Source organism: Eriocheir sinensis, unplaced genomic scaffold (assembly GCF_024679095.1).
Source record: "Eriocheir sinensis breed Jianghai 21 unplaced genomic scaffold, ASM2467909v1 Scaffold1085, whole genome shotgun sequence".
In the NCBI taxonomy this organism is placed as follows: Eukaryota; Metazoa; Arthropoda; class Malacostraca; order Decapoda; family Varunidae; genus Eriocheir; species Eriocheir sinensis.
This window is the reverse complement of record NW_026110391.1, coordinates 1-26,352: the sequence shown is the minus strand read 5'-3', so window position 1 is coordinate 26,352 and position 26,352 is coordinate 1. Positions and strand designations below refer to the sequence as shown.

At 42.1% G+C, this 26,352-nt stretch overlaps 1 long non-coding RNA gene across 1 annotated transcript; it reads left to right on the top strand.

Annotated features, from left to right (window-relative positions):
• Positions 1 to 21,142: 21,142 nt before the first annotated feature.
• LOC126989170 (uncharacterized) lies at positions 21,143 to 21,927 on the top strand. Its single transcript, XR_007742960.1, has 3 exons — positions 21,143 to 21,249; positions 21,378 to 21,441; positions 21,634 to 21,927. It is a non-coding gene; the product is annotated as an uncharacterized LOC126989170 (long non-coding RNA).
• The last annotated feature ends 4,425 nt before the right edge of the window (positions 21,928 to 26,352 follow it).

Here is a 26,352-nt window from a genome sequence, read left to right as displayed (position 1 = left end):
TGTACGTCCAAATATATTTGTGTTACGTGTTCCCAAATGACAAGGTCTGCATTTGTCGTGGTCACACACACACACACACACACAAACACACTTGGACCAATCTAGGATTAAGCAACACGGTACCTGCTCACGTTGTCTAGTACAAACATAAGTGTCATAGCCGCTCGCTCAGTTGTTTAGGTGATGACGTATCGATTCATTTCTTGATGACACGTGGGTCCCGAGAGGTACTCCCCTGCCGCTGCCTACTCGCACCGGGAACACATTTCTTTATTCTAACGCATTTCTCCAAGTCTTTACTCTCACCTCACTCAATGTCAGATACATTCTCTTTGGCGGAAGGGAAGAGAGAAGATTCTGATTTGAACTTACCTCTTCTGCAAGTGCTCAAGCACATCCACCACTCTAAGAAACCATCTTTCTGCAACTATTTCTCCTTGTTTGTTCACCTTGTGCTCGGCTCTGTCTTCTATCTCTTCCTCATCGTGACGTACACTGAAACGTTGGTGAAGGTCCTATCTTCAGGACGAGGCGATGGATTGTTTTAGGAAAATGTCCTTGCAGCACTTCGGACACGTGGACACGGATCGGGCGCACGACATGCAACAACACCCGTGAGTGCAAGGTTGGAAGATCACGTTCACTGGGTTAGTGGCACACAAGATGCACACGGCCACCTCTGACATCAGATTCATTTTTTTCTTTATTTTTATTCGGGGAGCGACTACCTTGTTACTCTCTGTCAGCATCGTGTATAGAACAGCTTTCGCTTCTTGCATGCTAGCAAAGCATCTCTTCTCGGTGAGGAAATGATGTTTAGCAGCCGCTCGAATATCGTCGAACCTTGCATCGCCGTTCTGATAGATCTCCGTGACGAAATCACAATTCATGTACTGGTTGATTGCATCTTCTAAGTCTTGCTCAGACACTGATGACACCCACGAAGACGCGCGACGACAATTTGGAGATGCCTCTAGGTGACGTAGAACGGGATCATCGTCTGTTTTCCAATTCCTCAAATAGACGCTGAGGAAACGACCCGATTCGTGTATGCGCACGTAGTGCGACGGATCAGATTTTAACACGCAGTGCGTTTCCAATCGAGTGTGTTCCTCAGATTGCTTGGGAATGATGATATCTATTTGTTTGGTCTTCACAGCGTCGATCAGGCTGTTGTAATTTCCGTTGGGTATGAAGCACTTTACTGATACATTCTTTTGAAACAAAGTGTTCTCGTAATCCTTCAGAACTCTCTGAGACAAAGTGACAAGTCAGAAAAGTCTGAGGGAATAAGCATGCAACACTCGTATAGTATTCAGAATCAGTCTACTGCTGACATAAAGTCTCGCATTCACACAACTAGCAACATCTGCAACGCATTTGATCCAACTCTGAGATAAAGTAAGATTTGTATTCAGAATCACGCAGAATTGGACAGAGATCTTGACACGTAGAGTTCTTTGACACCGACACCCTAAGGTTTTCAGAATCAGAAGACTGCACATCTTAACTCTCTATTTGAGTTTACAATAGTATCCTGCTCGTTCTCGAAAGTTAAAAAGAGTTGGTCGAGAAGACTCTCGATGCGTTTGCGTTTGTAGACGACGACAACAACAACAACAACGACGATTACGACAGATCAAATAAAGTTTTTGAAAGCAGCGAGATAGCCAAGACTATCGATTCTAAATTGAGTTCGGATTATAGCAACCCTCTGGACATCACGACACGCGAAAACAAACATCGGGTCGTCGCTGCAGTCTGCATTCGATTCAGATGAAACCAAAATTAACATTATAAGATCATACAACGTGCTGAAGCAAATATACGATTCTTTGGTAGAAAAAGATAGGTTGAGTCGATATTACAACCTGAAAATAAAATATAACAATATAAAAATTATACAACTTCTCAACGCCATTAATCCTCAACAACAACAGAATTAAGAAACACTTGTTGGACAAATACAAAATTTCCAATCAGAATTGGTTAATGTTTTGAGAACAAACAGAGGGGACGGTAAATGGTGCTACAAAATAAAGACAATTTGATTACATGGGTGTTTGATCGTCCCTTGATTCACAAATTTGTGTTTTACCCCCTTACATCCCAACACAGTCACATCCGAACAAAACTTCGTGTATTCCGTTCTTGCCTAACACAGGGAGTACTCTGTTGGATGGCAGTATGTCACAGCGGAACACATTCGAGGAAATGACAACATTCTTATTAACGAAACTGAAAATGTGTTTTTTAGTGCTGACAGAAAAATATAATTTGAACGAGGACGAGTTCCATCCCGAACAGTTCGATGTCGATCAGTTCGATGTCGATCAGAAAAGGGAAGATCACCACCAGTAGTTTGTCACATACACACAAGTGAAATAAGAAAGTTTGTCAAGTGAAATAAGAAAGATAGATATCTCTTGAGTAAATTAATCTGTCACAAACGAATGTTTGCGAAACATCGTCTCGGATGTCAACGACGATACTATATTTGATTTGACCGCCCATGTTAAACAATTAATCGATTCACAATCCGTCTAACGCCGACGCAGTCACATATTAACCAACTGTAACATCTGCAACCTTTGGTATGTAAGTTGAACTCTTGCCTACCTATCAGCGGAATGTAGAGATTGGAACGTCGACTCACATGACAAAGTCAAACGTGACGATGACAACTTTGGAGGTATTGCTCTCGAGCGAGACTTTCACGCTCACATTGACGATGTTCTTCTTAGGATTGGCAGCCACGTACACACTGTCGACCATAATTCTGGTTATTTCTTGAGAAAGGTTTGCAATGATATCCAATTCCTTTCCGCTCACCACTATCATTAAACGACCACCAAGAAGAATAACAACAAAAGACAAACATGGAATTTGAGACTCAGGAAGACTCTGCTAGCAAAGTTGAAACAGGGTTGACACAGCAACAGGAACAACAACCGTCCAAGAAAACAAACAGGACGCAACGCAACAAGCAGGCGAAACCCGAAATGGTCCAGTCGGTACCCACTATTGTGATGGACATAACACTCACAATTGACTTTACAATAGTAACCCTTCAAACATTGAGTTCAGAATCGGTAGCGTTATTCGACAAAGTCTCACAACTTGTAAAGTTCATGATCGGTTGTAGTACCCCCCTGAAAACTCAAAATTGACTTTACAAAAGTAACCCCTTCAAACATTGAGTTCAGAATCTGTTGATCAGAATTTTTTGGGGTGAATGTGAGACCTTCTCGTACAGGTCGTCTGATTTTAAGTTCATAATCGGTAGCGTTATTCGAAAAAGTCTCACATGTAATAGTTCATAATCGGTTGATATCTTGGCCAAAAGCGTACATTGGTGCGGGAGGTGGGAAAGCTTTACCTTTTCCGAGACACATCAAGAAATTGTTTTTGTTCCCAAAACACTCGTTGCCGAAGGACAACAATGCACTTGTTGCCGAATGAGTGCACCGTGTAATGAAATAAAAAAATTAAGAAAGAAAAATGGTTTTTATTCACACCCAATCTGTAAAAATACACGTCAAGAACTTTTACCTGACAATGCATTACATACACTATTCACACCCAATTGTTTTTATTCCCAATGACAATGCATTTGAGTTGGACGAGGAAGATGACGACGTCGTAAAGGAAAAGTCTCTCCGACATCCGAACGCTGCTAAGACTAACATTCTGAAGGCGTTCATGACGAATTTCGGTTCGCAGGAAAGTTTCTCTCGTCGTGTGACCAACGTTCAGAATTTGTTTAACAGCGAGAGGAAAACGAACAGCGGCGAAGCAGCAGCAGCAGCAGCAGCAGCAGCAGCGGTCGACCCTCCTAACGGTCAAGGACCAAAAGATATTCCGATTTCTGATATCATGTCTTTTCTCAAAAACGATTTCGAGAAGATTATGAAATGTCTACTATGTCGTTTAATGATAGTGGTGAGCGGAAAGGAATTGGATATCATTGCAAACCTTTCTCAAGAAATAACCAAAATTATGGTCGACAGTGTGATGGGTCACCTCGGAGTACGTTGCACGTTGGATACAATTACGTAGACAAAGTAAAATGTAAGACTCGTAGGCAAGAGTTCACAATCCGTCTAACGCCGACTCAAAGTCACACATTAACACAACTGTAACATCTGCAACGTACTCGGTCTAGACTTTGGTGGTGAGTTAAGATAAGGTGAGTTAAGAAGTCTAGTACAATCAACACTATTCAGAATCTGTTCAATCTGTGCGAACAGATTCGTGGTGTCTGTCAGTGTCAGATAAGATTCTGAGTTAACTACATTACATCTCAACTCTCTATTCAACTCTAACACAACTGTAACATCTGCAACGTACTCGGTCTAGACTTTGGTATGTAAGTTGAACTCTTGCCTACCTAACAGCGGAGTGTAGGGATTGAAACGTCGACTCACATGACACAACTTTGGTGAATGTGAGACCTTGTCGATGCAGTTGCATTGCTTAACAATCCTTAATCAAGTTAAAGAGTTTTACGAAGCCGAATTCAATAATCAACAACTGTAATGTTTTTTAAAAATGCAAGAAAATTAGAGAGTTGCATTGTGAAGTCTAGACCGAGTACGTTGCAGATGTTAGCTTGGGAAAAAGATGCTTATTATCTAGTAAAGACTCATTAGGTTTGGTTAAGAGAACTGTATCCAAGCAATTACAAAATAAATGAATTGAAGCTTTGAAAAGTTTTATTGTTCAACAAGAGACGTGTAATAGTGTAAGGTTGCAAGGTTCATCTGATAAAGAACGAACACATATTGTGCACCATCAGCAAGTTGATAAAGAACACATATTGTGTAAGGGCAAGCTGATAAAGAACGTAATCTTGATAAAGAACACACGTACCGTCCTCAAGAACAATTAAAAATTAAAGGAGTTGAAAAGTTTTATTGTTCAGCAAGATACATTATATTGAGTGTAAGGTTGCAGCAGTGCGAAACAATTTACACTCTGCATTGTCGTCCTTCGGCAACGAGTGTTTTGGGAACAAAAACAATTTCTTGATGTGTCTCGGAAAAGGTAAAGCTTTCCCTATAGCATACTCGCACGTTGCTTCCTGTGTGATTAAGATAACGCCCATGTTTTGGCATGTGTCGATAACGACGCCGATTGATAGCTTACGTCACAGCTTTTCGCGCGTTGTTTATTGTGTGTCATTAACACCCCCTATAATAGACCGATTAATCGCACCTTTCGGTTACGATTATCAAACCCCGCTCAGGAACTTGCACAGCATGCTCGATTACAGTATAAATCTGATTGTCAATAACAAAAACCTCGAAGAAGAAGAACTAGAACCTCTTCTTAACTCATCTTGTTCCGTGTATGTCGTCGTTAATAACTTTGAACGCGCCGTGGTGAACTTCAACCACTGTCTCGACAACATACTAAATGAAATATTCGTTATAGGAATTTCTCTGCCGTTGTAGCCCCTGGTCATGTTTCCGACTCTCGATCACATTTTCGAGGAGGAGAAAGAAGAAGTAGAAGAGGTCGACGATCAAAGCACGTCATCAGAACGACCTAAACGAACAAGAGAAGAATGCGATGACGCCGAGCTGCCCGAACCCCCCCCCAAAAAAAAAAGTTCTTCCCCGGGGCAAGCAACAACCACCGTCATCACATTCCACACCGACGAAGAAGTCTATGCCAACGTACAAGATATCATCGACAATCGTTTCAAATCGATAACGTACGCATTGAGAATGTTGAGGACAGGAAACTGTCGTAAGAAGTTGAAATCGGTGAGACGTCGTTTGGCTTCATCGGTCAGACGCCATTTGGGATGCAGGTACGTCGGCTCTGATCAGAACTCCTACAGAGACTCTTCAACAAACCAAAGTCTTAGAGTTAGTCTTCACATATTCTGAATAGAATACCATTCATGAAGCGACATTCGAACAACATTCTGAGAGCATTACTAAATATCAATTCAGGATGTTTCAGGAATTTCAATTTGGCGTTGCGATGAACACTTGGAAGCAACCCGACGGGACAGAAATTTGTTCTCCGATTTAATTTCTTGAAAGTGCTGCGAAACGACACCATGTTGTGTAGACACGTGAAGATTGGAATTTTCTTCCAGTTGATGAAGTGCATCTCGAACACGTGAGGATTCAGGTGTACGAGGCATGACGACGACGTCTCTGTGTTGGACTTTTCGTTCGAGACCAGCATCGGCATTCAATTCAAACGCTGTAACGACAGATTCTAAATCGGACGCGACTACTTGCAGATTCAATAATTGATCGGCGACGGGTTCGTCAACATTACCCGTGTTAGGAAATATAGGTTGGAATAATGCGATCAATTTCTGAACGGCTTCTGTAGACGTGTCATTCGCATCTGACATTTCGTAATCTCCGTTACCGTCCCCTCTGTTTGTTCTCAAAAACATTAACCAATTCTGATTGGAAATTTTGTATTTGTCCAACAAGTGTTTCTTAATTCTGTTGTTGTTGTTAAGATGAGGATTAATGGCGTTGAGAAGTTGTTTAATTTTTATACTGTTATATTTTATTTGCAGGTTGTAATATCGACTCAACCTATCTTTTTCTACCAAAGAATCGTATATTTGCATCAGCACGTTGTATGATCTTATAATGCTAATTTTGGTTTCATCTGAATCGAATGCAGATCGCCTGTGTTTAATTGCAGAGTTGGTCATCATGAACAGCGTCCGTTGAATCGTGGATTTATCAAAGCAGTCCCCGAATGTCGAAGAATTTGCAGATTAGATGATGTTGTAAACAATCTTAGCGAAAATGTACGCTGCGCAGTCAGACTTTATACATCGCGTGGATCGAACCTCCGGAGGAATGAACCTTGCGTTAAAATGAAAAGAATCTATGTTCTGAATTTGTACTCGAGGCAGCAAACCTCCGAGGATGACCAATTTCGGCTGAAGACCATTTTTCCAGTCGAAAAAAAAACTGTTTAGAGAAGTGAAGTATATCGTCAGACCGTTATTTCTAAAGCGTTGAATTATGTTTCCCATCTCGACAACGATGAAAAAGATTCGGTTGTTTAGTTTGATCTGGTCGAAGGACTGGCACGTTTCTAAATCTTCTTATCTGCACTTACTCTCTTGCCATTGCATCTTCATCTTAACGACTATCGAGTCTTGTTACTTTTCGACGCTGTTAACAAATCGGTTTTCGAGAGATGAACAACGACAACTATCGAATCTTGAAACTTACAGACGAGGTTAAGAGACTCTCTGAGTGCATCGAAAAATTGATGGCGATTCAAATAAATATGAAAAAACAAATGCTGGATCTAACACAGGCTCAAAATGCCACTATGGACACCATTTCTAGCATCGCCAGCAGAATCGAAAATATGGATATGGCATTGATGAATTATTTGAACTGGCAGATGAGTGAAGCTCCCATCATCACCATATCAAGTCGCATTACCTACACTCCAACCAACACCTCCAACCAACACACGCCATCATCACACCCGGATCGAGTTGTACCATACCTCGACAATAGTATTCCTGTCCTAATGAAATGAAACAATAAACAACACCATTTAATGTTTTTACTTTTCAATTCCATTCCTTGTTGTTGTTGATTAAAAATGGAAGTGAATGGGAGACTTTGTCGTACAGGAAAGAGCACAGCCCAGCGTTCACCGCTGTCCACGAGGTGGTGGTTTACAGAATCCGTCGCCTCGCACGGCAACGTCGCACATTCACTCCTCAGCCTTACAAATCACCCAAAGTCGTGTCCAACTGCAGCGTGACCCCACCCACTCTCAGCGAACCTAGCACGACACCCCGTGCAATATTGGACCCCACTCTTTCATTACTTTGTCTCAGAGTTGGATGTTGTGTGAATGCGAGACTTTATGTCAGCAGTAGACTGATTCTGAATACTATACGAGTGTTGCATGCTTATTCCCTCAGACTTTTCTGACTTGTCACTTTGTCTGAGAATGCTGCAGATGTTGTGTGAATATGAGACTGTGTCAGTGGTAAACGTATTCTGAATACTATACGTGTTGTTGCATGACTTAAACCCTCAAGAGTTGCAGATGGTGGTGAATGCGAGACTTTGTGTCAGCTGTAGACGGATTCTGAATACTATTGTGTGAACATCAGGGTTAATAAAATGTTTATATCCTACATCATATTTATTATTTTCAACAACCTACATCACTCTTGAAATCGGTGCAACACTTACACGGTACTCTTTCGACATTCGGCTGTAAAACGAAAGGTAATGCGTCGGTGATTAAATTTTTGGGGATGTCTTTACACTCAGGTAAGCAGAGCGCGTTCCTGATCTCCTCTACATCGCTGTCGGTCAACCCGTCAGCGTTCTCCAACATCGACACCAACAGACGCTTCAGGTTGTCCTTAGTCTGAGCGTTCACGTGAAGAGATGTTCTGTAGTTGGCAGTCGGACGTTCGTTTTGCGTGAAGGATGGAGCGACAGATTTGAGGGCGTCTATGATTTTCTTCTCGTTGAAATGAATGCCTATTTTGTGTACACCTCCTTGACGATAACCTTCCACTTCTTCTATGAACGAACTCGTACATCTCTTCTTCTTGACGTTGCTGTGTTCTTTGTGTGCTTCTCTCTCTTTACACAACACACTGTTGAAAAATACTACGCCGGGAGTTTGATTGTAGTCGTCACCAAATTCTCTCTTGAGCGCTATGTGATGTCCAATGGAGTTGGGGACGTTCTCGAGTAAGTGAAGCAGGCTGTACACGTCCGTCCCAAAAATCGTGGCGAGCACCGGCGCGTTGCCGCTCAGTATTTCTCCGTGGATGAACTTGTACACCGTCAGTTGGGTGTCTATGCACGCTATGCGCTTGCGACTCAGATGTCTCTGCGCTTCTAGACCTTTGTTTCTCACTCCGTGTAAGAATGATGAAGACGTCTTACTGCCGCCGCCGCGTGCGTGACGATAGCGGCGCTGGTTACTGTCGCTACATAAATTTATATAAATTCACGTCAAGCAGTCGAGTGCTCAGATGTGCAATTCGCCTTCCTGTTACAATTTATCATCTCAAATCAAATCTTAGCTCTATTCTGAATCCATGAGTTCAGTTGACCGTCAAAACAAAGTCACACATTCACTAGCAGGGGTCAGGTGCTCGGATGTGCAATTCGCCTTCCTGTAATTGTTACACCTCACAGCCACATCTTAACTCTCAGCTATATCTATTACATCTTAACTCTAGAGGTAGGAAAGAGTATTACATCTTAACTCTATTTTGGGATCTTGATATTTTGAGATCAAGTAAGAGATAGCACGAGGTGAACGCTAGCTCGAGTGGGGTCCAACATCTGACGATTTCGTTTCATAAGAGTCTCCTGAGCGGTAACCTAAAATTTGTAAGTCTCTCTGAGGGGAAGCAAAAAGACAGAGTGGGGTCCGGATCTGCATGGGGGTCTGTACACAACACATGCGTCAAGCAGTCAAGTGCTCAGATGTGCAATTCGCCTTCCTGTTACAATTTATCATCTCAAATCAAATCTTAACTCTATTCTGAATCCATGAGTTCAGTTGACCGTCAAAACAAAGTCACACATTAACTAGCAGGGGTCAGGTGCTCGGATGTGCAATTGTTACACCTCACAGCCGCTCGGATGTGCAATTGTTACACCTCACAGCCACACTCTCAGCCACATTTATTACATCTTAACTCTAGAGCAGAGTGAGTTAGACGCTAAAATTAATGAAATAAGTTTATTTAGTCAAGAGTTAGCCGATTCTACAAAGAAGCACATGGATGAATTACAAAATCAACAAACTAAACACGAAGAAGAAAAATCTGAATTAAGGAAAGAAATTGAAAAGTCATCTGCCAAAGTACAACAAATAATGACGATATACAAAGATGTAGATAAGAAATTCTTAGAAGTTAATGCAAATATACGAAAGATAATCCAAGAGAAAGACCGACTGAACGCAGAATTATATGAAAATAAAAACAAGATCGATCTTATGCAAAATGAATACGAACAACTCCAACAACGTAATAACGAATTAGATACAGAGAATGATCAATTCAAACAAGAGTTGACTCAATATAAAACTCTACTCCTACAAGAGACACAAACGAGAGATGGACTCCAGCAAGATGTCACTCGCCTCCAGCAAGAGAAAACTGTTCTCGAGACCCAACTGAGTGAAAAGAGTAATGACTTATCGATATTACTGAAAAAACAAGAAGACGAAATTATACGGTTGAACAAACAAATTGAGGATATGACCACAGAGAACAAATCCTCCCAGGAAATGCTAGCAGCTGAAACCGCACGTGCAAATGCATTGCAAGTAACTAACCTGACGTTATCAAGCTCTAACGAAGATGGCGAAACAGACTTCAATGTTTTGAACACCGAAGAATTAATGAGCATCCTCATGACGACAGGAATGAAACGTTCCTCGAACCGTAAACATTTAAAACGCCGCGACGTTCCTATTTCAGACACCGCCGACAAAACATTAATTCTCCCTTCCCCCTCGATTACCGAAAAGACGTTTTCAAATTTTCAATCCGACTACATCAAGTTACGAGCGTTTAACAAACACGTTGAAGTGAACGATAGGATCCGATTCAACATAAGCATAAAAAAATTAACTTTCATCAAGTGTGAACTTTACTTTCCCGCTCAGACGCGAGACTGTGTGACGCGTCTGGTTATCACGTGGATGATTTTCTCTGCTAGAATCGATCTCAAAGCATTCGTCAACGACAGAACATCGGACACGAACAATTGCATCCTTCGAAACGATCATCCCGTTGTCGTTAAAACGATAGAGTGCGTCAACAGGATCATCGAACGACGTCGTAAAACAAATCTATACACACTCAACCGAGAAAATGAAACTAAATTGAACGACAGTCACGAATCGGTTCTGAATAACGATTTGAAAGATATCATTGTGCCGTTGTTACGTACATTTAGATATGTTTTGTTAATTTAAATGTCTTGGTGTATTAAAGATGAAACAAAATATATCAGTGTATTATTTTTACCATATGGGTTTACTTTTGTAATTGAGAGATTGCTCTCGTTTTCGTGTACGGCTTCGTATGACGAGTCAAGAGCAGTTTCTCGTGAATTATGTGATTGCATGTGTGGTTGAATTATTTAATTGCATGTGTGGTCTTTCATATGCACGGGTTCGTTTACCGACATGACAATTAAATACGATCTAAAATGACAGACATGGATCAAAGTACATCACGCAGATGCAAATGCCAACAAGCAAGAAGAGAAGTCTCTTTAGTAAGTAAGACGTCGCTCACATGTGAACACACAACTGAACTCACGCCTCCTGGCGTCTGGCCTGCGATTGAACTTCAATAAGGTCTGTAAATATAAATTCAATAATCTGTTCAAACCTTTAGTGCACGAAGTGTGAAGAATTCCGTCCGTCACTGGACCTAGTGAACATCCCGTCAATTATGTGATCGTGTGTGATGAGTAGCAACATGTGAATACCGAACGAACGTGCACAGTGTACCGCTCTGAATTAGTAAGTGCGTCATGTTCTGAGAAGAGTGTATATCGTACATTATACTTAAATCGTTTTTCAAGTGTACGTTTTAGACATGTCTTTGTGACCCGTTTAATGCTGGACCGACCCCCTTGCAAATTTGGACCCCACTCTCCCAGGCTCGTCTGATATATGTCACGACCCCCGTGCAAATTTGGACCCCACTCTCCCAGGCTCGTCTGATATATGTCACGACCCCCGTGCAAATTTGGACCCCACTCTCCCAGACTCCTATGTCACGACCCCCGTGCAAATACTCCTCAACTCCTTCACGCTGAGTCCTACTTGAACAGAAACACAAAAATGAGTACCTGCTGTATGTCACGACCCCCGTGCAAATTTGGACCCCACTCTCCCAGACTCCTATGTCACGACCCCCATGCAAATTTGGACCCCACTCTCCCAGGCTCGTCTGATATATGTCACGACCCCCGTGCAAATTTGGACCCCACTCTCCCAGACTCCTATGTCACGGCCCCCGTGCAAATACTCCTCAACTCCTTCACGCTGAGTCCTACTTGAACAGAAACACACAACTGAGTACCTGCTGTATGTCATGACCCCCGTGCAAATTTGGACCCCACTCTCAGGCTCGTCAACTCCTTCACGTTGAGTCCTACATGAACAGAAACACACAACAGAGTACCTGCTATATGTCAAGACCCCCGTGCAAATTTGGACCCCACTCTCTCAGGCTCGTCAACTCCTTCACGTTGAGTCCTACATGAACAGAAACACACAACTGAGTACCTGCTGTATGTCACGACCCCCGTGCAAATTTGGACCCCACTCTCTCAGGCTCGTCAACTCCTTCACGTTGAGTCCTACATGAACAGAAACACACAACTGAACACCTGCTGTATGTCACGACCCCCGTGCAAATTTGGACCCCACTCTCCCAGACGCGTCAACTCCTTCCTTGAACAGAAACACACAACTGAGTATAACTTCCGAATTCTACATGAACAGAATTACACAACCAAGAGTACTTGCCACTACCCCTGTGACAATTTGGACCCCGTTCCCAGGCCCTCCCTCTGAGTCTACAGGAATAGAAATGCGCAACCGAGTACCTGCTATATGTCATGACCCCCGTGCAAATTTGGACCCCACTCTCTCAGGCTCGTCAACTCCTTCCCTACATGAACATGAATACACAACCGAGTACCTGCTGCTATATGTCACGACCCCGTGCAATTTTGGACCCCACTCTCTCAGGCTCGTTAACTGCCTCCCTCTGAGTCCTACAGGAACATAAATGCACAACCGGGTACCTGCCATATGTCACGACCCCCATCCAATTTCGGACCCCACTCTCCGTACGCGTGTTACACACATACACACATATTAGACTTGTAAAAATATGATCATACCATATAGCCAATGTACTTTCTGGATTATACTAAACTGAATTGAGATGTGTGTGTGTTCTGGCTTCCAATACACGTGGTGTATATTCAGAGATGTGTGTGTTCTGGCTTCCAATACACGCGGTGGTGTATATACAGAGATGTGTGTGTTCTGGCTTCCAATACACGCGGTGATGTATATACAGAGATGTGTGTGTTCTGGCTTCCAATACACGCGGTGATGTATATACAGAGATGTGTGTGTTCTGACTTCAATACACGCGGTGATGTATATACAGAGATGTGTGTTCTGGCTTCAATACACGCGGTGATGTATATACAGAGATGTGTGTGTTCTGGCTTCAATACACGCGGTGATGTATATACAGAGATGTGTGTGTTCTGACTTCAATACACGCGGTGATGTATATACAGAGATGTGTGTGTTCTGGCTTCAATACACGCGGTGATGTATATACAGAGATGTGTGTGTTCTGACTTCAATACACGCGGTGGTGTATATACAGAGATGTGTGTGTTCTGGCTTCAATACACGCGGTGGTGTATATACAGAGATGTGTGTGTTCTGGCTTCAATACACGCGGTGATGTATATACAGAGATGTGTGTGTTCTGACTTCAATACACGCGGTGATGTATATTCAGAGATGTGTGTTCTGGCTTCCAATACACGCGCGCGTGTGTTCCGACACGGTAGTATTGTATGTTCGGTTTTGTGTAAGATGAGGCGAGAATATTTTTAGAGTCAGATTCGCAAGAGTCCTCACACGTGATTTCCGCGCCCATGCGCCACGCGGTAGCGGTGTCATGACATCTCGTTACCGGAAAAACGTACGTACGTTCGTTCTGAATAGTGAATAGTGTTGATTGTACTAGACTTCTTAACTCACCTTATCTTAACTCACCACCAAAGTCTAGACCGAGTACGTTGCCGACAAAATATTAATTCTCCCTTCCCCCTCGATTACCGAACAGACGTTTTCAAATTTTCAATCCGACTACATCAAGTTACGAGCGTTTAACAAACACGTTGAAGTGAACGATAGGATCCGATTCAACATAAGCATAAAAAAATTAACTTTCATCAAGTGTGAACTTTACTTACCCGCTCAGACGCGAGACTGTGTGACGCGTCTGGTTATCACGTGGATGATTTTCTCTGCTAGAATCGATCTCAAAGCATTCGTCAACGACATAACATCGGACACGAACAACTGCATCCTTCGAAACGATCATCCCGTTGTCGTTAAAACGATAGAGTGCGTCAACAGGATCATCGAACGACGTCGTAAAACAAATCTATACACACTCAACCGAGAAAATGAAACTAAATTGAACGACAGTCACGAATCGGTTCTGAATAACGATTTGAAAGATATCATTGTGCCGTTGTTCGATGATCTTACGATCCAAAAATGTGGCATCTTAGGCCGAAGGCCTAAGATGCCTAAAACTATTACTGAAGTACAAAACGACCATATCCGATCTCCAGAAGAAAACGTTAAGGTAGGCTGCTGCGTTTGGCGTCAGCGTGTCATTCGCATCTGACATTTCGTAATCTCCGTTACCGTCCCCTCTGTTTGTTCTCAAAAACATTAATCAATTCTGACTGGAAATTTTGTATTTGTCCAACAAGTGTTTCTTAATTCTGTTGTTGTTGTTAAGATGAGGATTAATGGCGTTGAGAAGTTGTTTAATTTTTATATTGTTATATTTTATTTTCAGGTTGTAATATCGACTCAACCTATCTTTTTCTACCAAAGAATCGTAAAAGTCTGAATATCGGTTTTGTTAGATTCCAACACGGATTTGACGAGAGATGCTTGAAACAGCGACGGGTGTTGCCCGGAAGACGCTCGACTCTCGGTGCCGCTGCCGCTTTCGTTGACGGTGGCGGCGGTGTTATAGTTTTGTACATACAGACCGTCGATTAACACGAGGTGGGAAGACAGGCGGAAAACGACGCGCTTTCTCTTCACGTTCATGACATTTCGTGGGCAGTACACGATGTCCATAAACTTAGTGTGCGCGTAGTACTATCATAAATTCAATTTTACTTTTTCAGGAGTTACTATTATAAATTCAATTTTGTTTTTTTCATGCGTCTCAGAATCGGTCGATATATAAGACAAAGTCAACCATTCGTATGCTTTTCAGGGGGTACTATTATAAATTCATTTGAACTCTTGCCTATGAATATTTGAAGATAAGATGTAGAATAGAGTTAAGATGTAGTAGATGCATACATTCACTAACAAGCTACGAAGCAGCACACATGCAGCAGCAGCAGCGAGCTACTATGATTACATGCACTGTCCTTCGGCAAAGAGTGTTTTGGGAACAAAAACAATTTCTTGATGTGTCTCGGAAAAGGTAAAGCTTTTCCAATAGCCACACCTGAGACGTTGGTCAATGCGTGACTTTGTCTGCAATGGGTGAATGCGTGACTTTGTCTGCAATGTAGACCAATTCTGAGACGTTGGTGAATGCGTGACTTTGTCTGCAATGTAGACCAATTCTGAGACGTTGGTGAATGCGTGACTTTGTCTGCAATGTAGACCAATTCTGAGACGTTGGTGAATGCGTGACATTGTCTGCAATGTAGACCAATTCTGAGACGTTGGTGAATGCGTGACTTTGTCTGCAATGTAGACCAATTCTGAGACGTTGGTGAATGCGTGACTTCGTCTGTAAATGTGAATGCGTAACTTCGTCTGTAATGTAGACCGATTCTGAGACGTTGGTGAATGCGTGACTTCGTCTGTAATGTAGACCAATTCTGAGACGTTGGTGAATGCGTGACTTCGTCTGTAAATGTGAATGCGTGACTTCGTCTGTAATGTAGACCAATTCTGAGACGTTGGTGAATGCGTGACTTCGTCTGTAAATGTGAATGCGTGACTTCGTCTGTAATGTAGACCAATTCTGAGACGTTGATGAATGCGTGACTTCGTCTGTAATGTAGACCAATTCTGAGACGTTGGTGAATGCGTGACTTCGTCTGTAATGTGAATGCGTGACTTCGTCTGTAATGTAAACCAATTCTGAGACGTTGGTGAATGCGTGACTTTGTCTGCAACGTAGACCGATTCTGAGTGGTTGATTTGATTCGGAGGCGGTGACCGATTCCGTTTGGTAAATGTGTGCGTTTATCTACAGCGGTGACCAATTCCGGTGTGTGTTGATGTTTGAGTTTGTCTCAATGCTGAGTGTTAGGTGAATGCGTGCTTTTGTCTGTGATGTCGCTTGACTTTGTCGGAAACGTATATTCGGAAAGTTGGGTGTGAGACTTTGTCGGAAACGTCCGTCTCGCATTAGCAACATTTGGTCCAGTGCAGTGTGTGAAGCGACAGTGACCATCAGCATTCGGCTTCGGGGTGTTGGTCTGCTCTCCATCGCTCTGCCTGCTGTGGCCTGTGCCTGCGCTGCGTGTTGCTGATCCCTTTCGCTTTCGTATATCTAGGTGAATGCTAGTCTTTTGTTTTAATAATTAACTAATATTGACATATTGCATTACAGTTATGTGAATGTGACTTTGAAGGAGACTGATGTGGGACGACAGAAGGAGTTTACTCAAGCTCGCAGTGGGACGACAGAAGGAGTCTACTCAAGCTACTCGCATCGGGGTGTTGGACCCACCCTACTCTCCATACAACAGAAGTCTGAGTCTGCTATCTTTGTGAACAAAGTGTGACTTTGTCTCGACGGCAAGTCGTACACAGGATTGTTATACTCCTACCTTACGGCAGAGTGTACAGAGTGCGACGAATGTGTTATTGTTTACAACATCATCTATTCTGCAAATTCTTCGACATTCGGGGACTGCGTTGATAAATCCACTTTTCAAACCTTAGCGCTCGACAACACGATTCAACGGACGCTGTTCATGATGACCAACTCTGCAATTAAACACAGACCAGAAATCTCACTCTTGATTCAGAATATACTCGAATTGATGCACATGTAAACAGAGCCGTTGGATGGACTCCTGACAAGATAAGAAGAAGCATTGCAATGATTACGTGTAATAAATAAAAATAAGAATTTACAGATTGTTTTAGTTTTTTCTTCTGTCGTGTCATGGTGGCATCTTAGGTCTTCTTCGGCTGGTGGTGAACGTCTGGCTTTGAACGACAGAGTGAATCGGAGACTTTGTTCTACACGTCGACAGAAGATTCCTAAACCGTCCGATGCATCCAACACACTGCCGACGATGTTAGCGGAATCAGACGCTGTCGTGCATAACGAACACTTAACAAATTAAAATAAATAACGAGCGCGTGTAACATATGTTGTTTGACACGCGTGTATTGAACGAAATTGTTCAATACTAATCTGTTCGATGAAGAGAGGATCATTGGTGAACTGCATGAAGTAACAATCTGGATTGTGGTATATGTGTTCTATTAAGGGATCGCCTTTACGCCAGTTTCTCAGCGAAAGACCACAATGATAGCACCTCACGTTGTCACCCACACCTGTAAGAGTAATAATAGAAGTAGTAAATGTTGAAAAATAGAAGTAATAAATGTTGAATCATTAATATTGCCAAAAATATTGTTGAACCAATATATAAAAGGAATATTACCCAAGTAATAAAATCCAACTTTGGCTAGATTTGCAGGCGTCTGTTCCACGTTTCAGACAATTGCGATCTGACAAAAACAGTAAAGGGCCTTCAAGTGTTTCAGGAGGAGGTGTCGTTGCGTCAAATGGCTTACCTCCCCGATCTTTGTTTAATAGAACGTGACTAGAGCACTGTAAAAAAGTGTTAAGTTTAATCAAATAATTAAGTATTCCGATTAATCTGATTAATTTTATCTCTACCGCTTCTTTTTCTTTCTATTTGCAAAACCGATTAAACATATCTTCACGCGCGGAAATTGTTTCTTAAGAGGTTTCATTTTCCAGAACAAGCGGTGGCAAATAACGAGATCGTAGTTGTCCATGTAAAACACGTCCGTGCTCACCACCACGTAGATTAATTTAGCCGCCGCTTGGTTCTTCATCTGGGCGACTCTCACACTACGTTCGCGATGCGCTCTCCCTTGCAGGTCAGGGATGAAATTGATTTACCTGATGCCAACCAAGAATCAGAAACATTTTCGAGACTGAATTTCATAGCGTCTAAAGGATGTGTGACGTTCGTCACGTGTTCCAGAATGACCAAAGTCTGCTATGCACACTTCCAGAATGACCAAAGTCTGCATTTATTATACACACTTCCAGAATGACCAAAGTCTGCAAAGTCTGCATTTGTTACCACCAAAGTCTGTATTTTTTACATGTGATGTACGTCCAAATATATTTGTGTTACGTGTTCCCAAATGACAAGGTCTGCATTTGTCGTGGTCACACACACACACAAACACACTTGGACCAATCTAGGATTAAGCAACACGGTACCTGCTCACGTTGTCTAGTACAAACATAAGTGTCATAGCCGCTCGCTCAGTTGTAAAGCTGCCATCGTCGATTAACTTTAACCAGATAAATATTTAGAATTCGTCGCAGACGGCAGAGTGATTCCTCGGGTGTTAGAGTGATTCTTCGGGTGTTTGGCTCTCTTGCTTTTTCCTAATTTATTTGTAGGTCTTCAACAATACCGGCTGGTCACATTACTTTTTATTCCGTCTTGTGTGCAGAACAGGTGTGTAAATGTGCGTGTTTTGGATTTACAAAGTCGACTTTAAAAACAAAAAGAGGAGGAGGATGGTAGGATTCTTTACGAAATATTACCAGATTAAAGATGTAGCTGCACATGACGTTCTTTATCCTAAGAATCATATTATCATTTTAATTTATAGCTGCAAAGATAAGTTTTGAGAGTTTGTCACTGACAATATTTTGATCAACAATGGCAAGTTCTTACCCTACTCTAGCAAATAAATGTGCTCGGAACCTCTTGATGTTTCCTTTTACATACCGCTGTGAACAGGGATTCTCAGCACTGTGCTTGATTAAAAACAAGTTACGGTCATGTCTAGGAGTCAGAGATGACATAAAAGTGGCCCTTTCAAACACTGTACTGAGGATTAACTTTAGAGAAACTGTATTAACACAGTGAAAAACATCCCAAATGAACACCACCGAGTGCCAGGATTCGAACCCGGGCCTTCTGATCAGAAGTCAGGGCAACAAACCGACCAGACCACCGATGGGCTAAAAGGTTACCGCGCCAGAGACCATTTCTGCGGCCATTACGCCCCAGCCCGCACTGTGGACATGAAGGTGAAGGTAACCCGCCCACCCGTGACTGACGGAAACGCATAATCAACCCCTTATGGCACATACTGTGTGTAAATACATTAGAGAAACTGTATTAACAACTGACTTCTGATCAGAAGGCCCGGGTTCGAATCCTGGCACTCAGTGTTGTTCATTTGGGATGTTTATCACTGTGTTAATACAGTTTCTCTAATGTATTTACACACCGTATGTGCCATAAGGGTTTGATTAAATGCGTTTCCGTCAGTCACGGGTGTGGGCGGGGTTACCTTCACCTTCATGTCCACAGTGCGGGGCTGGGGTGTCAGGTAATGGCCGCAGAAGTGGCCTCAGGCGCGGTAACCTTTTAGCCCATCGGTGGTCTGGTCGGTTTGCTGCCCTGACTTCTGATCAGAAGGCCCGGGTTCGAATCCTTCGTTTTAATTTTCATTATGTGGAACACTCTGTCAAGGAGAGCTATGTGAGTGGACCCCACACACACACACACATGAGATGCATACTCCATACGAGGGCGGACAAGGCCCCTCTAAATGGATAGCAACTGTGCGGGGGAGAAGAACTGGCGGAGACGGTTCAGAAAGTCCAGATTCGAGGAAGCTTATTTAGTAAGAGATGAGATATGAAGTTTCCAGTTGAGATGTTGAGTTAAGGATAGACCGAGGTTGTTTAGTGTTGAGGAAAGTGATAGCTGAGTGTTGTCAAAGAATAGGGGATAGTTGTTTGGAAGATTGTGTCGAGTGAATAGGTGGAGAAACTGTTTTTTTGAGGCGTTGAGTGACACCAGGTTCCTCTTGCCCCAATCGGATATAATTGTAAGGTCTGAGGCTAAGCGTTTTGTTGCCTCCAGCCTTGAATCGTTAAGTTCCTGTAGGTTGGGTCTTCTATTAAAAGAAGTTGAGTAATGCAGAGTGGAATAATCGGCGTAGGAATGGATAGGACAGTTCGTTTTGGAAAGATCATCAATGAACAACAGAAAAAGAGTGGGAGATAGGACAGAACCCTGTGGGACACCACTGTATAGGTTTAGGGGAAGAACAGTGACCGTCTACCACGGCAGAAATAGAACGGTCAGAAAGGAAACTGGAGATAAAGGCACAGAAAGAAGGACAGAAACCGTAGGAGGGTAGTTTGAAAAGCAAAGATTTGTGCCAGACCCTATCATAAGCTTTTGATATGTCCAGCGCAATAGCAAAGGTTTCACCGAAACGGTTAAGAGAGGATGACCAAGAGTCAGTTAGGAAGGCAAGGAGATCACCAGTAAAACGCCCCTTGCGGAGCCCATACTGGCGATCAGATAGTAGGTCAGAAGTGGAAAGGTGCTTTTAAATCTTCCGGCTAAGGATTGATTCAAAAGCTTTAGATCGACAAGAAAGTAAAGCTATAGGGGGGTAGTTTGAGGGATTGGAACGGTCACCCTTCTTAGGCACAGGCTGTATGAAGGCATACTTCCAGGAGGAAGGACAGTGGAGTAGTATGGGGGGGGGGGGGGCGGTCCTCCCCGGGTGAAAGCTTGGAGGGGGTGCCATGATACAGGCTCAAGACTAATGGCTAAATTTAGTGACGTATCTAAGGAAAGGGGTGTTGGGGTTATAAAAGGAGACGCCCACCAAGCCCCCAACAAAGGTACCCACCGTCCTTCGAATGGTCCATTTGGAAGCCCCCATTTGTTGCCATACACATTTGTAGAAGCTAGTGTTGGGGGGGAGGGGGGGGACCCCACAAGGAGACAAGACCCCCGGGACCCCGCCCACAAGATCTCCAGCCATGCCGGCATATATAGTACCACTGTGGGTAATGATGGAGTTTTGATTACCGAGCTCCAGCCACGCGTGGTACCGTGAATGACGGCGCCTTGTGTTTCAAATGACTGTAGCAGATGAATTGCTTTGCTTGTAGCAGACGTTATTTACTATAAAGAACACATTTTTGCATAATGTTAAAGCTAAGGAACTGTACTTTATCACGTGACGTTAAAAACTTGAATGTAAATGTTTGTTGTAGCATGTATCTCCCTGAACGGTATCGTAGGTAGGTGAGAGGGGAGACGCCTAAGTGTTTGTTGTAGCATGAATCTCGCTGAACGGTATCGTAGGTAGGTGAGAGGGGAGACGCCGAAGTGTTTGTTGTAGCATGAATCTCGCTGAACGGTATCGTAGGTAGGTGAGAGGGGAGACGCCGAAGTGTTTGTTGTAGCATGAATCTCGCTGAACGGTATCGTAGGTAGGTGAGAGGGGAGACGCCTAAGTGTTTGTTGTAGCATGAATCTCGCTGAACGGTATCGTAGGTAGGTGAGAGGGGAGACGCCTAAGTGTTTGTTGTAGCATGTATCTCGCTGAACGGTATCGTAGGTAGGTGAGAGGGGAGACGCCTAAGTGTTTGTTGTAGCATGTATCTCGCTGAACGGTATCGTAGGTAGGTGAGAGGGTAGACGCCTAAGTGTTTGTTGTAGCATGAATCTCGCTGAACGGTATCGTAGGTAGGTGAGAGGGGAGACGCCTAAGTGTTTGTTGTAGCATGAATCTCGCTGAACGGTATCGTAGGTAGGTGAGAGGGGAGACGCCTAAGTGTTTGTTGTAGCATGAATCTCGCTGAACGGTATCGTTGGTAGGTGAGAGGGGAGACGCCTAAGTGTTTGTTGTAGCATGAATCTCGCTGAACGGTATCGTAGGTAGGTGAGAGGGGAGACGCCTAAGTGTTTGTTGTAGCATGAATCTCGCTGAACGGTATCGTTGGTAGGTGAGAGGGGAGACGCCTAAGTGCGAGACGTAAACAAAACAAGCTCGTCATGGAAACGTCTTCGTCGCATGCTTTTGTATTATTATTATAATAATAATAATAATAATAATAATAATAATAATAATAATAATAATAATAATAATAATAATAATAATAATAATAATAATAATGATAAAATTAATAATAATAATAATAATAATAATAATAATAATAATAATAATAATAATAATAATAATAATAATGATAAAATTTATAATAATAATAATAATAATAATAATAATAATAATAATAATAATAATAATAATTATAATAATAATAATAATAATAATAATAATAATAATAGTAATAATAATAATAATAATAATAACAATAATAATAATAATGATAATAATAATAATAATAATAATAATAATAATAATAATAATAATAATAATAATAATAATAATAATAATAATAATAAATGCTATTATTATTATTATTATTATTATTATTATTATTGTGTGTGTGTATTATTATGTGTATTATTATTAACTATTATTCTCATTTTATGTTGAACACCGAAATCGTCGTTAAGTGACCGAAGTATCATGCATATATATAATCATAATAACAATAATGATAAGAAGAAGAACTGATGAAGAATTATCATTATAATAATAAGAATGATGATAATAATAAGGATAGTCAGCCAGTTATTTCTGCTTTCCAGTGGTTGTCTCTGAATTTGTCTGGCTGGAATAGTAAGCGATGTATGGGGATAATATAATAATAATAAAAGCAGAAAAAAATAAGGCAGGACATTCAAAACCATGAATATATATATATATATATATATATATATATATATATATATATATATATATATATATATATATATATATATATATATATATATATATATATATATATATATATATTCAGGATCCACCGGGAAGAAGCCTACCGGCGCAATAGGCCAAGACGTAAAAAAAAAAGTGTGAGGAGCTACGACACGCGCGGGTGTTGGTGAAAATGTTCTATGACTTGAGTCTATCTTGTTTCTGAGGCTCCTGCTGTTAGTATAGAAGATTCTTAGCCAGTCCTCTGTTACTCCCCTAGAATTACTTCTAAGCTGCCTGGTTATATTATGAGCTAGATGTCCCCTGGGTGTCAACAACTGATCCCAGCTCCTCCTGCACCCTCACAGCCCTTGATTCAGCCTCATCCTTTTAACCACAGATATTTCCTTAGCTAATTCTTGCTTGAATTCATCCAGTTTTTCTACAATTATGGTAGCCAGAGATGCTTTATGGAGGCATGGGTTGCACATCCAATTAATTTTAGGTATATTCTGCTGCTTAATTCCAGACAAATGAGCACACTGCACATGACACCAACTAGGGCACAGACAGCATCCAATCCAACGCAAATCCAACGGGTGTTGGCTTTGCCAGCCATATGTATGTATATGTTATGCTGAAATATGTATGTATATATAGTAATGCTAATTAGTTTAGCCTAGAGTAAATGTAAAACGTATGTATAGGTAATAATGAAATATGTATGTATATGTAATAATAAAATATGTATGTATATGTTATGCTGAAATATGTATGTATATGTAATAATGATAATTAATTTAGCTTAACGTAAATGTAAAACATATGTATAGGTAATAATAAAATATGTATGTATATGTAATAATGATTAGTAATTTAGCCTAACGGAAATGTAAAATGTATCATATGTATGTATATGTAATAATAAATTTAGCCTAACGGTCTAACCCGAATTCCCAAGCTGTATACATGGAATCCCCGCGCTTTGAATAATACTAGACGCAGAACATATATATATATATATATATATATATATATATATTTATATATATATATATATATATATATATATATATATATATATATATATATATATATATATATATATATTTTTTTTTTTTACGTTGTTGCCTATTGCGCCGGTAGGCATCTTCCCGGTGGGGCCAGATGGTCGGCCCAAGGCTTCTTCCAGGTGGGGCCTGATGGTCGGCCCAGCCCGTTCTGGCGCAGGCGAGTGTTTATAGTGGCGCCATCTTGCATTGGTTCATACTGCCCCCCGGAACTCGTTCTTGATTCGCTTGGACGGCTTCCTCTAGAGTCCGGGCTGATGGGTGGTCTTTAGGACAGTATGTGGGAAGTTTTAAGCCACTCGGCGGTGACTGAAAAATCCGAGTGGTAGCGTGAGGATTTGAACCCGAGTCGTCCATCACGCGGCGAATGTGGGTCCAGTACGCTATCACTTCGGCCACCGCCTACCCATATATATATATATATATATATATATATATATATATATATATATATATATATATATATATATATATCTATATATATATATATATATATATATATATATATATATATATATATATATATATATATATATATATATATATATATATATATATATATATATATATATATATATATATATATATATATATATATATATATATATATATATATATATATATATATATATATATATATATATATATATATATATATATATATATATATATATATATATATATATATATATATATATATATATATATATATATATATATATATATTGGCCCCCCCCTTTTCAACTTTTTTGGGTACGCCACTGAGGTTGGGTCTTCTATTAAAAGAAGTTGAGTAATGCAGAGTGGAGTCATCGGCGTAGGAATGGATAGGACAGATCGTTTTGGAAAGAAGATCATCAACGAACAACAGAAAGAGAGTGGGAGATAGGACAGAACCCTGTGGGACACCACTGTTAATAGGTTTAAGGAAGAACAGTGACCGTCTACCACAGCAGGCATAGAACGGTAAGAAAGGATACTGGAGATAAAGGTACAGAGAGACGGATAGAAACCGTAGGAGGGTAGTTTGGAAAGCAAAGATTTGTGCCAGACCCTATCAAAACTTTTGATATGCCCAGCGCAATATCAAAGGTTTCACCGAAACGGCTAAGAGAGGATGACCAAGAGTCCGTTAGGAATGCAAGAAAATCACCAGTAGAACGCCCCTTGCGGAACCCATACTGGCGGTCAGAAGTGGAAAGGTGCTTTTGAATCTTCCGGTTAAGGATTGATTGAAAAGCTTTAGATAGACAAGAAAGTAAAGCTATAGGACGGTAGTTTGAGAGATTGGAGCTATCACCCTTCTTAGGCACAGGCTGTACGAAGGCATACTTCCTGTTATTATTGTTATTACTGTTCCGTCCGTTTTGAAGAGTGTGGCGGAGGTGGGGACAGTGTGTGTGTGTGTGTGTGTGTGTGTGTGTGTGTGTGTGTGTGTCGCCTCACGAGGTGTCATTAGAGTTCAAAGGCTGTTGCTGTGTCACCCCATCAACGTGCAGATTACAGAGTCACTGGACGCCACGGGACACTCCGAGATGACCGTGTCAGCTGACCAACACCGGAGCGACGACGGGGCGCGGCGAGCACTGCACACCCTGCTGGGCTCCATCGCGCTGCCTCGCCTCACACTGTAAAATGGCCGCCCCACAAGTGCCCCGCCATGCCAGGGGCACTCACAAGCTTACCGGTCCTCCGTCATCTTCATGCTGATGTTTTTTTTAACACAACACCCACTAGGAGGAGTGCCAAAAGCCTGCAGCCACAAGAAAGCCGCCACGCTAGTGTATACCCGTGACTGAGTCACAGCGTAGCGGCCATCACCGTCACGTCACCGACTGCCGCTCCGCAGTCGCCCCGCCCTCCGCCACCGCCGCCACACCGCCCCGTCCCTCCGCTGCCCTGCCCGTCCTCTGCTGCTGCTCGGCGGGGTGTCACCATTGGCCTGAAGCTCACATTACCTCGTCTCGGTGTGATTTGCGCCAGTACCGGCACAGTAATGGGTGAAATATAAAGCACAAAGTGGCCTCTGGTGACCTGCCCGCCGCCGGGCGACACCCTTCCGTCTCCCTCGCTCCGCACCCCGCTCCCTGACTCTCAGTCACAGGCCCATGCCTCCTCTGGACCTCGTCAGTGCCCTGGGGACACATTAACAGTCACTTATGGCTGCTGGCGGTTCGTCCGTGCATAAAGGGAGGCAGGAAAATGACGCTGAAGGCAGAACACAACGCCGGGGTCGCCCGCGAGCGGACCAATCACATCACAAGAGGTGGTGTTTCCTCAGAGCAGAGAGCGGGGAGGTAGAGGAGGGGAGGAGGGCCGGGCGACGTGGAACATGGCCGCCACGCGCTGGGACCCATATAGCCTAGTCCAGCCCCTTTATCCTGCCCTAGCGACACCACGCCCCCTTCCTCGTGTCCAAATGAAAGGGTTAACCAGAATCTTCACTCTTTCGTCCCTTCCAATAGTAAACTACATCGCAGCCTCCCTTGAACGGCGTATTCTTAATTAAACTTTTTGCTACGGCTGTCGGCTTCATACTCGCTTAAGAAAATATATTAGAGCAGTCTCTCTCTCT